Source organism: Sphaerodactylus townsendi, linkage group LG09 (genome assembly GCF_021028975.2).
Source record: "Sphaerodactylus townsendi isolate TG3544 linkage group LG09, MPM_Stown_v2.3, whole genome shotgun sequence".
Taxonomy (NCBI): domain Eukaryota; kingdom Metazoa; phylum Chordata; class Lepidosauria; order Squamata; family Sphaerodactylidae; genus Sphaerodactylus; species Sphaerodactylus townsendi.
The window spans coordinates 35,268,403-35,281,785 of record NC_059433.1 but is presented as its reverse complement, the minus strand read 5'-3'; positions in this window follow the sequence as shown (position 1 = coordinate 35,281,785).

Below are 13,383 nucleotides of genomic sequence, written 5' to 3'. Positions count from 1 at the left end.
GCACGCCTCTGAGATTTTTGGTAGACAATACACCCAAGCTTCACACGCAGAGGGAACTGAAGGGTGCTTTATCCGCCAGAAGCTTTTGGGAGTCCTTAGCTCTGTTGTGGGCAGTTCAACCGATTTCCACCCCTCGCTAGGATGAAATCCATTGTTGAAACTCTGAGGATCCACGTTCTCGGTAGTTGCGTAACGGGTGGGGAAGGATACCAGACACAATTTCGGGGTTTTTTTTGTACTGCTATGAACCGCATTGTTATATGCATCTTCGCTAGAACGGAATGAGCTCGCACTCCAATTGTCTTGGTGGTAGTTGGTGTAACAACGTGAAATACTGCTCTAGGGTCCTGTTCGCTCTTCCTCGACTCACCAATTTCCCTTTGAACGGTAGGGCTGCACCGCCAAGGCCCCCCCTAACAACCCTAGAAAAGCTTTCCAGAACTTTGAAATGAACTGAGGGTCAGCGGTCGGAGACACCACCTTAACGGGGTGGAGGTAGACGGTAAATATGCTGAATGAACATCGAGCCAACTTAGGGAGCTGAGGGGTTTTGCACATGGAATGAAATGGGCTTGTTTAGGAAAATAAGTCCACCACCACCCATAAGACCGGTTGCCATGACTTTCTGGCAAATCTGTAATAAAATCCATGGAGATGACTTCCCAGGGCGGAGGCCACCGGAGAGGTTCTTAAATAAGACCATATGGGCTTCCCGAACGGTTCTGGCTTCTGCACAAACAGAGCAACCTTTAATATACGCCTCATGCCCGCGCATCGCTACGCCACCAGAATTGACGGGCCAAATGTAGCTTTAGAAAGCCAAAATGTCCAGCCGAAGCTGGCATCGACGCAGGCCTTCGAGAACCTGCTTGGCGGAGGGAGGGAGGCACATACCAACAATCCTCGCCGCCAAACGCCATTCTCCAAACGCAGAATCTGGAGTCGCTGAGGCCATACTCTGCCTCAAGTTTCAGTAGGAAAGGAGAGGACTGCGCTGAAATGGGCGAAGGAGGAGTGGATGTCTGAGATCGGTGACAGCCAGCCCTGGCAATTGAGGAGAGAGAACAGTGCGGAAATGTCCCGTAGTCGGTTCCACCCTCCCCGGTAGGCTGAGCGCATCAGCCAGCTTTATTGGTTTTTCCGGGAAAAATGGACCGCAGCAGAAACGAAAAGAAATCGCCCAACCAAGTTGCTTTAAGTGGACATCTTGAGGGGGGGGTGGAGAGGGCGGCCAAGTTCTTTGCATCCCACCAAACTTTAGTAAGCAGCCCCTCCAGCCAGTAATACAGGTGGAGAGGGCTACTTTAATGGCCGCAGTCTCTTTATCCCCAGTCCAGCTGGAGTTCAGCACCAGAGAATTTCTTTGATAAATAAGCACAATGAACCAGTCTATCATCTTTATTTCTCTGCAACAGGGCTGCTCCAAGCTTTGTCCTGAGGCATCCACGCGCGGAACCACTGCAACGGAGATCTGGGTCAGGGTGCTTTAGGATAGGTTCGTGCGGTAAAAGCAGACTTTAAGAGCTGAAAGGCTGTTTGACACTCTTCAGACCAGGAAAGGGGGCCCCGGCTTGGCGGACAATGGATCTTTACCCTTAGTGCCAAGAGGTCTGCATATAGGGAGGGTCAGCCGCCTAGCTTAATGGGGTATAAAGTCACGATAGAAATTAGCAAAACCCAGAAAGCATTTGGAGTTCTTTCAGTTGGTGGCCATTGAGGATTCCATCGATCTTAGCAGGATCCATTTGCAGGCTCCCCCTCGGGCGATCTGGTAACCCAAATAGTCAATAGAGGTTTGGTGGAAACAACACTTCGAAAGTTTGGCAAAGAGGGAGTTGAAGGAGCAAAGCCGCTTCAATAATTTCCGAACCAATGCTTCATGCTCTTCCATGGTTTTGTGAATAAATTAAAACGCCATCTAAGTATACCCACTACCCTTGTACAATAAATCATGGAGAACTTCGCTGATAAGTGGGCCATAAAGTTCGGGGCCCCAACCAAATGGTACTTTATTAAGTATTCAAATCCGTCCAAACTTTGTGTTAAATGCAGTCAAGTGTTCATAGCCTTCAGCAATTCTGACCCTGTAGTAAGCTTCTCTCAAGTCCAACTTAGTAAAGATGCGCCCTTTGCCCACGCGCCTAAAGGTCTTTGATCAAAGGCAAAGGGTATTTATTGGACAGGGAGACTGCATTGAGACCTCGGCACTAATCTGTAAAAGTCAGAAGACCCATCTCTTCTTTACAAACAAAACAGGAGCAGCATGTGTGTGTTTGGTAGTCACCGTATGAACCCTCCAAGCAGCGATAGGTTCTTGTCTTAAGAAGCAACGGTTCCTTCTCCTCATTGGGGACTCCATACCGCGATTCTACCTTTGGGCAGCTGCGCTCTGGCTGTATTTACTTTGCAGTCAGTGTTCCTATGGGGTGGCAACTGATCGCATTCTGCCCTGAAAATACCCTGGCCAGATCTTGGCAAATTACCGGGTGGATGCCGCAGAATCGGGGAGCAATCGCTAGATGAAGTGTGTGTGTCAGAGAAGTTGAATTTTCCTCCAATTCATGTGTTCCCTCTAGGGTACCGCAAATTCCGCAAAGATCCTTTCTTTCCAAAGCGGAGAATTTTGGTTCATGTAACAACAACCATGGTATGCCCAGAACTATGGAGGTTTGAGATTACTGGCCGGTAGAATAAACTGAATTTTCTCCCGTCGCTGTTGAGCGGAGGAGAACCAAAGGGTTATGCTTTTGAACTGGGCCGGTCCTTCGCCCGCAGGGCTGCCTTTCCATTTGAAGTGAACGGTATGGGCTTAGCCAGGGATTTGGTCTAGACCTAGCTCCTCCGCCACCCAGTCGCGACATTAAAACAATGGGAGCTTTCAGAATCCACAAGGGCTGAGGCTATAATAATGGTATGCTTTAGCCGGGGTTGGCCAGAAATGCTTTGATTGTAATGGGGAGCTTGCCTTCACTCACCGCTGCCTGAGTCGTGAACCCATGTCCATTGGGGCTGAAGAAAGGCAAACTGCTGCCCCTCCGGTCACTTCGATGACTGCTTTAGCTGATTCGCTGGGTGGCCCGGCATCGCCGCGGCTTGGCAGATGGGGTGCGTGTGTCGGAGTGGTTGGCTTTTGTTTTTCGGCAGTTGGCGCTGTGGCAGGACCGACCTCCACAGTAAAGACACAATCCACGCGACGGGCGCCGAGGTGGTCTCGGGAAGCGGCTGGCTTGGCTTGTAACGAGGGTCGGCTTTTACGGGCATGGCCTCCGCACGAAGCCGCCGCATCTAAGCCGGTAGACGCTACTAATCCCAATGTAATCCACCAGCAATGGTGCGGGATCCGGAATTAGAAACACTGTTTCACGAAGCTTGCTGTCGACAGCATCTGAGAAGTATTCGCATTTCATGCGCCAGGCCACTTCTGAGGGAGTCAGCAGCCACGCACGGGGAAATTCACGGGCAAATTCTGCAAACGAAGCGTTGCCTTGCTGGATAGTTTTGATGGTGCGGATAGCTTCATTTTCTGCACCTGGATCTTGGAAGCGAGCCCTCAAGGCTTGGAGGAATGTGGGCACCCTGCGAGAATCTTCATCCTTGCAGGTTCAAAGAGTCACAAACCAATGGGTTGCTGCCCCATCCAGGACTTCTGGAGCCGATGTCCTATTTTCTACCAGAGACCGGGTATAAATCATCATAGTCCTCCGCGTGGGCATCGAAAGCTGTGCAAGATGAAGCAGGGAAGTTTGGAAGGTCCCATCGAAACGGGCAGGTATTGAGGTCTGTAGTAACCCCTTTCCACGCCCCCCCCATACTTCGTAGGCGGCGGTTGCGCAGGTTGAGCAGGTTGAGGCAGCGGTTGGCGCAGGGGCCGGAATCGGGTGGAGGTATCAGCGCCGGGTGTCAGCTTGAAGTTCCGGGTACGGTCCTGGAAGTGGTAATGACCCAGCAGCGTCCGCCGGGCGCCGCCTTCCGTAAAATTCGCGACAGCCGTAAAACTCCAACTTGGGCTGCTCCGGTCTGCTGCTTCCTCAGTTCCAAGGCAGCCAGCTCTCCTATGAAATCAATGCATCCTGCAGCGCATGCGCTACTGCTCCAATTTAGCCTGTTCGTCCTTCCGCTGAACAGCCGGCAAGTTCACTTTGAGTGCGCAAGGCCCGGAACACTTCCTCACGCTGACGCTGTAAGTTCAGTTTGAGGTGCGTCTCCAGGACTTTATCATGGACTGATAGATTCTGGCGATATTGCCGCTGGAGTGCATCTTTGGCACGGTCCAATTCGAAGTTGGACTTCTTTGCGCTTGCTGTTCCGGTCTCTGCAGGTTTTCACGCTCTTGCTGCAGCTGTTCCCCGCCTCTTCCCATAGCTGGCGCTTCAATGGCCCAGGCTTGGGCATCTCAAGCAGTCGGCCCACTTCCTCATCCCAGCTCTTCGATGGGAGAGGGAACAGATCCGCTGGGAGGGCAGGCTTTCTCCGGACTCCTGGGCTGGGCCATCTGGATCGCTGGTGGCATCGTGCCCACCGGTGGCTCCATCGGGCATCTCTTGTGCAGCCGCTGGTCCGGGATCAGGGGTCCGACCGGAAGCACGGGTATCGATAATCCCAATCCCCTGGTATGGTCCCAGTGTCACCGGTGGTCTTCGGACGGCCCCAGTGCTGTGCCAACGGTGGTTCTTGGGAGCATCACCAAAATACGAGTCCAGGAATCGCTCAATGGACTCCTGGGTTGCCGCATGAAAGGTGGTCAGGCCCGCCTCCTCCTGTGACAGGTTGCATCTGAGGTTTGTAACCATACCAAAACGGGTATTAATCAACCACAGGCCATCCATAGACAGCTCCCAAACCACTCATGTAAGTCCCCATGGTCGCCTCTTTCTACCGCCCCTCGCTCCAGCGAAGTAAAGGGAGACCTTCGCTGGGATAATGTAGGACGGGAAAGAGTCACCAGCGACTCCCGCTTCTCCTCGCGGGTTCCTCCAGATCCAGGCTAGCCAGGTCGGAGCTCCTCCTTTAGCTACCGCACCTTCCCCAGAAACATCCAACCTCTCCATGCCGAGGCACCAGAGGTCCACTGCACTAGGAATATAGATGATTTTAGGATTCCTGCCACACTGTAAGGAATTCCATAGAAGCAGCAAAGGCTCTTTGGTGTAAAAGACCGCTATCTGTGGACATCTTAGAAAGCCTGCAAGAGTGGCAGGAATAAGATCTCCCGCCAGAAACACAGGTTATAACCCTGTCCATCCCATCCCCCCTCCCGGATTCCCATGGGAACGGAGGTCTCATCTCCCTCGCAGAGATAAGGTCTCCGCCGGAGAAGCTGGCCCATCGCCCGGGCTGTGGAATGCGCACTCTCAAGGCTGTGGCGGCTGCCCTTCCCATCAACACCATTGAATCCTTTACACAGTTAAAAGGATCAGATGGAAGTGATGTGAAAGACCTCCGCCTGATTCTCTGGAGAGCCACTGACCTTAATTGACCAGTTGTCTGACTCTGTATAAGGCAGATTCATGTGTTCATATTTACATATAATATATTACATTTTATATTTGCACAGTATTTGTGTGGGGGCGGGGTCTGTCACAAAATCAAACAAGCAATAATGTTGCAGCCCCCAAAGGATTAGGAATCGCTGCACTATGCCAATAGGTAACATTAGAACTACCCCAATCACACATATAGTGGGGTAAAGTGGTTAAAGCTGGTGGACTCTAATCTAGAGACCTCAACCTGATACTCTGGAGAGCCACTGACCTTGATTGAACAATTTGATTCCCCACTTTTCCATATAAGTGACAGACTCTTATTTGGTGAACCAGGTTTGCTTCCTTAGTCCTTCATATGAAGGGTGACCTTGGGCTAGTTCTCTTGGAGCTCTTTCAGCCCCAGGTGTCCATTGTGAGGAGAGGAAGAAAAGGAGCTTATAAGTCATTTTGAGACTCATGGTTGATAAAAGCAGGGTACAAATCCAAACTCCTCCTCTCCTTCTTTTCTTCCTACTCCAAGGGTATAGTGGAGCCCTGGAGACTATATGGATATTTTAAGAAAAGGTTTGGCGAAAATTTCAACAGAGGGACTGCTGGGATTTTTATCCCTATTTGCCTATATGTATCCCTATAAAAATGTAAATGTGTTCATATATAATATATTTAAATATATGTAAATTACTGAGACCTTCTCAGTAAGTATATCAGTAATGTGAGAAACACTACCATACATATTCCAGAGGCATAGCAGTGTTAGTCTTTGAGATGCCATAAGGCTCCTGCTTATTTTTAATAAAACAGAGTAACAGGTTTTTATTCTAGCATAAGCCTTTAAAGAATGTAGCTTAGGTTGCCAGATGTGCATATGTGCACACATACAAAATAAAGGTAGCATAACCCAGAATTCCTCAGATATTACAGGCATTAACCAACTTTGCAAAACTACAAAAAAATTACCAAATTATTGCTACTATTAATTGTGTCCATACTTTTCTTCACCATATTTAAATTTTACCTAATTACCCAGCTTGTAATTTCTTGTATTTCACGCCCATTTGACACTGCTATATATACAATCTGTGTGTGTTTGTCAAGACCCACAAAGACGTCTATGAATTACTTTGAGACGCAGTTGCTGCTCGGGGTGGGGAGAAGTGAAACCATCGGATGCTGCACCAGTAAGGGTGGAAGGGGATGGGGAGCCATGCTAGGAAAGGGCTAGCATCACCGGAAGAAAGGATGGGCGAATTGAGACTTTAAAGGAGCTCGCCCTCCTTTGTGCCAGGCCATGTGCTCATTGGCTGACGATTTGCCCATTCACCTCTCCCTACTTTTGTATGTTAATGCATGCTCATTTTGTCATAGCCTAGATACTTGGTTGTTTGGCACATGGGTATGGCTCTGGAAGGGCAAGGGGAAGGGGGCTAGGGAGCTACACCTTCCCCTTGGGAATGGCAACAGTGGCAAGAGATAACCATCCTTGCCGAACCGGGCTGAAGGGGAACATCTCTGGCCAGGAACGTCCACCGAAGAAACCCTTCAAGAGAATGAAGCTCTCGATCGGGTGCCCACTTTTAGCACGTTGCCCACATGACCAGATCCAGACCCATGCTTAGCCTCACACTTCTGTTCAATAAAATGGCTATGGCCAATTTATTACTCCAGCAATGGAGTAGTATGTATTATTGGTAAAGGGCTTCGCACAGAAGAGAACCACCCTCGGACAGCAACTTGAAGTGGACTGTTGTCCATGGAATTTTATACTGGAATAAAAGCTTGTTACTCTTTATAGTACTACACACAATTCCTGTTTATCTTGTACCTGTATTTTGTTACAGGTTCCTTATAATTTAGATACAAAATATCAACAACCTTGCAAAAGAAGAATAAGAGTTTGGATTTATACCCTCCTTTCTCTCCTGCAGGAAAACTCAAAGGGTCTTACAAACGTTTTCCCCTTCCTTTTCCCACAACAGACACCTTGTGAGATAGGTGAGGCTGAGAGAGTTCTGAAGAACTGTGACTAGCGCAAATCACACAGCTGGAATGTAGGAGTGTTCACCTCATAAATCTGTTCACCTGATAAAGCTCTGATGCTCAGGTGGAGGAGTAGGCAATCAAACCTAGTTCTCCAGATTAGAGTCTACCTGCTCATTAAAGAAAATAAAAGGGAGATTCTAAAATCAGATTTAAAACCAGGTTTACTATTTGCCCCATATTGTAGTAAATGTTAAATAGTATTTTTTTCCTCAGAAAAAAAGATGCTATCTTGCAAGATGCAACTGGAAATAATGAAATATATGCTAAAGAGTAGTAGTGGATACAATGAAGATGTTCAGACACTGGATAACTGGGCTCTGTGAAGAGGAGAGAAGATTCTTGCCACGAGGTCTCCCTGAAGAAACACAACATTTTTCACCTTAGAGAAGAATTGATTATGGAAAGCAGCATTGTATCTATTCTTCTGTTCTGTAGACAATATTTTGTTGTTGTTGAGATAAATAAGTTCTCTGAAAGTTTTTTTTTTCTTTTGAATTTATTGGGTGGTTTTTCAGAAAAGTTGTTTGCACGAATGTGAATGGCCGCTACCGAGTGAAGAACTGATGTGATGAATCTTGTTGTAACAATTTAAAACATTGTGTGTGTGCTCCTTTAAATGAGAGGTAACCAGCAGATGTTGTTGTAAAAGAAAGGAGGGCTGAAAGAGGGATGAGAGAGGTAGGTGATCAGTTGACACCAGAGAGAAGCAGTGAAAATCTTTTTTTTTGAGAGAGAGTCATTGAAGAAAGGGACAATGAGAAGGCGCTGAAGTAAACAAAGAACATTATGATGTTAACAGCCTAGAAAGCAGATCTCTGATTAGAATCTTTCTTAGAGTTATATCCAATCCAATCCAAAAACCTTTATTAGGCATAAACCAGAAGTACCATACATTCCAAATATAGTGTTATATAAAGTACAAAACTTTCCAAAGACAATTTCTAGAATACACATAGAAGACACTGGGATTTCAGAAATGAAGTCAAATCCTAGTGTGGTCACAAAGGCATAAGAGAGTGAGAGAATAGATTTCTGTGAAATGAAAGTCACCGAAGCGAGAAGTTATTGCTTTAAATTGGTTTACTCATTATAGATACAAGATAAATTAATTCTTGTAACCATTAAGCTGGAGAAAAAATATAAATAAAATTTTGATTTGTTCAAATAAACCTGGAATCCTACACCAGTAACTTATAAGGGTATCCTCAAGACCATGCAGACCTTCGAAACCACTTTAGAGCACATACACAATACTTTAAGAGAAATTTAAAAGAGAATTACAGATCTTGCACTAGGTTAGTCCAATCCTGGAGGTAGCAAACTGTGAGGATTGGGGTGCATTTAGATATAACAGAGCCAAAATCAGGTATTTCTGGTTGGCTTGTAGATGTCTGGAAGGACCTCAAATTCTCCCAAAATTTGTGGAGAGAAAAACAGCAGGATGGGGGGGAGGAAGTGCTGCTCAGACTCAGCTTTTCTGGGGTCCTCAGTCTCCTTAAACTTTCAAGGACCATTAATTTCTTAATCTGGCCTCTGAACTCTGGAGGCCAGGTCTACCCTTATAGAAACTGATGGTTCTTTAAAATGTAAAGAGTACATGTGCCACCAAACCGCTGTTTGCCAGACATCGTTTTTTCTCTTCCACTCTCCCAACTCTTGCTGCCACTGAGGAAGAGAAATAGAACAAGGATGGCACCAAAAATAATGGTCCCAAATTCCAGAGCACAAAAACTACACCTGTAACATAATCCTAAACTGGTAATAGCACAAATGAACTGGATTCGGATAATCAAAAGTATGCCCTCCTTGAAACCCTGAAAGAAAACTTAACACTTTTTTTAAGTGCATACCCTACCTATGAATAATCTGTTTCTGCAAAAGAACCCAGCCATGACTCTGATGGAAAACTGAGTTCAAAAGCAAATACAGAAAATGAAGTGTATCTCGCAAGACACAGCCGAGCCATGACATGGGTACTGCACACCTACACAGTTGTTTGGCATGTTGTTCTGTTGAACACTGAATAACAGCTTTAAGGTGATCTTGTAAGGGATGTGTTAATTTTCATGTAAGCAAAGAGTCAGATTAAGATAAGGTTTGCTGGAAAACATGTCTCTGATAAGCAAAACAGCAGTGTGAAAATGGTATAAAATGGTGTCAAAGGGTTTACACTGTTTTCTTACCATTTTTACACTGCTGTTTTTGGCCCATGTGGAATCTGCCTCTGTCATAGAGATACCATTTTTGGTTATAGCTACAATTTATACATCTTTTTTCACTTATGTCTCATTACCTCAATATGTCTAATTTTTACTCCATATGCTTGCAAAATGAATTATACATGGCTAATTACATTGCTCAAAATTTTCAGGAATACAGCTAAACACAGCACATATATTCTGTTATTGAGGTCTCTGCAATCATGCAGTTGTGTTTCAGACAAACTATTCTTCAGCCAATGGAAACACTCCATATAAAGTGGTATTATTTTCTTTTCCAAGCTCAATGGTGCTCTGTTCCAAAATTCTTCAATATTTCTCCTGACACTAGGTCTGACTTTTGCTTCTTTTCAAAAGTTATTATGCTTAATGAGCTTTTCTGCTGGAAATTTTAGACACATTTTAGATGATGTTAGTGTAAGTTCCCCTTCCCCCTAAGTTAATGGGTTTAAGCTTGGTGTGGTGACTACTATGTTTTGTCCAATTATTTCTGATGTTTTCTGGCTATAATGAAAACCAACACTGTATCTGTGTGGACATACCATGTCATTCATGTGCTTATAAGGAAAATTAGTAATTTACTTATGCCTCTTTGCATCCTAATCCTGTGCACTATTAATATATGCAATTATTACTTTTTATATTTTGTTTGGCATTATTTAATTTTTCTAAGCATTATTTTTCAAGGAACAAACTGCATCACAAAGTTGGGTATATCAGTAGAACAGCAAGTTTGTCTAATCATTGGGGGGAAAAACTATAATGCCCCACAACTGCTGCATCTCAGAAAACAAGATATATGACAAGCCAGAAGGTCAAAACAATAAAAGAGAGACTCTGAGGCCACTGGTTTTAAAGGTTCACATTTGTTATTACTAATAGAGAAGTGAGGGTAAGTGTCTGCCCTAAGCCTTGCTAGGTAATAGCAACAGCTTAATGATACATTCAGCACAATCAGCCCTCCTGCAAGCTGATGATTTACTTCCAGGCCAAAACAGCAAACAGGCCATTTACCTGCTCCTGAAGGAAACTCTTATTGTCGTTTTAAATGCTGTAATACTTTGGGAAATAGAAATACAATGTTCCAATACATACTCATGGAAAGAGAAAAAGGAAATGTCCAATTTACACATTACAAACCATGGAATATACAAGAGTTGGAAGACCTGAAGCTCTTCTGTCTGGCATCTTTGAAAACATAAAAGTGATTAATTACATCTATGGATTTTATTAGCGTCCTATAGGCCAGCTCTGGCATTTGAATTACTTAGATATCAGGGCAGAACTGTTTGAGCAAGGTTTAAGGAGAAAAAGAATTAACTACATAACATTTGCGATATCTATTAGAATTGTAGGAGCACTCTTATATCTCCAGATGTTAGTGGATTGCTGGTTTCCATCAGCCCCTTGCCAGCATAATACCAATTTTAACCATGTGCTGGTAGGGCTGATGCTGGCAGGGGCTGATGGGAATTGTAGTCCATAACATCTGGAGTGCCAAAGGTTCGCCACCACTGTAATAGAACATTAAGTAACCCAGTGTGTATAACAGTTAAGAATGACAGACTCTAATCTGGAGAACTGCGTTTGATTTCCTGCTCCTCCATATGAGTGGTGGACTCTAGAGAACCAAGTTTGATTCCCTTCATGTGATTCCACCTGAAGCCTTCTGGGTGACCTTGGATTAATCACAGCTCTCTCAGAACACTATCAAGGTAATTGTAAGCTGCTTTGAGACTCTGTAAGGTAGCAAAGAGTAGGGTATAAAAATCAACTCTTCTTGTGCCACCACAAAACAACCTTTCCCCATTAAGATAAACTAATTCTTGTAATGCCAGCACCCACATCCTCCATGTGTTTCTTTCTCCCATCTTTTCATCTAACCATGGATTGGTTTATCCTATAAATTACACATGGAACCACCTCCAGGTTTTTGTAGCCCAATTACCTGAATGCCACAGGAGAACATTAATCAAGGCTCTTTGTATGATCCTCGAGAATTTCTCATATTCATGGCCATAAGCAACAGTCCAAGTTTATAGGACAATAACCAGGCTTCTAGGACCAGCCAGGAATTGCATTACAATGCAGACTTTGAGGGAAAGCTGATCTATCCTTCAGATAATTCAGTCATCCACTTTTTGCCTCACCTGGTAACATTCTCCTCCTTATGTCCGTTTCTGGACATTTCTGCTTTTTTCCTATTATGTTTTTGGAAAATCCAAACCCAGTAATAGGATCCTAATTCTGCACCAAATTGGGCCTACAGCAGTGACTTCAATGCCTGGGCCTGGGTAAGCACATTCACAGAAGAAGGATATCTTAAGCCGTGGGTAGTAGCCGTAGGTTTCCCCTCTCAATCTGATAATAGCTTATCTCCAGAACTTCTTCCAGCACAATGATAATGAAATCCTGTTCTTCATGACAAGCAGAGTATGCTTGCTTACATTCTGATTCCCTTTTCAAATAGATTCTTCATGGTCGAATGGTCTCACTATCAGCTCTAGTTGAAGTTTCAGAACACAAACTAACGGCCCAGTTGCTTCTTGGCCCAAAGTTCTTGAAGTTCCTGGCTAAGACGGGGTAGTGGGATTCCAACCCATGTTTTCTGTCTCTGTAGTTCCCACCTCTTAACTTCTCCATTTGCAGCAAGTCTGCCTCACTTCTAGCTGGCCCATCCTAATAAACATCCCTCCCCATAAGCTAGGAAATTACTTCCTTATTAAATAAAAAAAATCCTTCCCCTTTTCCTTCATCCAACTTTTGGGTTCCATTTTAGGAACCCTCTTCCCATCTGGACTATTTAACCTGACTAGCCATGAGAGAAGAACACAATTTGATATCGCTATGTTCACTAATTTAGTAGATGATCCATAAATGTAAATAAAACTTGAGAACCATTTAAGACATCATTCAACATTCATACAGTCCATTACACATTGGATTTGTTAATCAGTAACCTGAAGTGATTTTGATTGCACCTCGTATTGAGTTTAATAGTATAATATTTTCAGTTTTCCATTTCATATTAAGCTTCAGCTTGTGGACCATATTAAAAACCAGGTCCTGCTGCAAGGAGAAACTATATTTTAAAAGGAAATCAACAAGCACCCATCCAAAATGTGTAACAAAAAACAACTTCTGTTTGTAGTCTCAGTTTCTCAAGGACAGTGCCAGGAAGTACTCCTTTCATGCTTGGCTTCAAGGCAGATCAGCAAACTCCTCAAATTAATTACTGTTCAGATGTGACAAGTTTGGTCTGTTTAGTTTTCTTCTGTTGCTCAGATGACATTTTTTTCTGGCTATGGTAGCGTCAGTCCTTCTTGCGCTCATGTACCAAAAGGAAAAACAAAATGAAAAGAGGTCATTCCTTTGCTATCTCCCTTGTAAAACTCCAGCAATCATATTTATTGCTAATGAAAAAAAAAGATTAAATGTGGGATAAAAAACTTGTTGTCTTTGCTTACAGTAGAGTGCTCCGCACTACAGAAAACCCCTAAGCTCTCTTTCCCAAAGCACCTTAACATACGCTGAAATATTGGGATTCAAATTAGAGGCTAATCAGGAGCAGTAGATAAAGTGACGTGTCTCAGCCCTGCCTTTTTTGTAACCAATTACTCCAGGTTCTTTGCATTCATGCC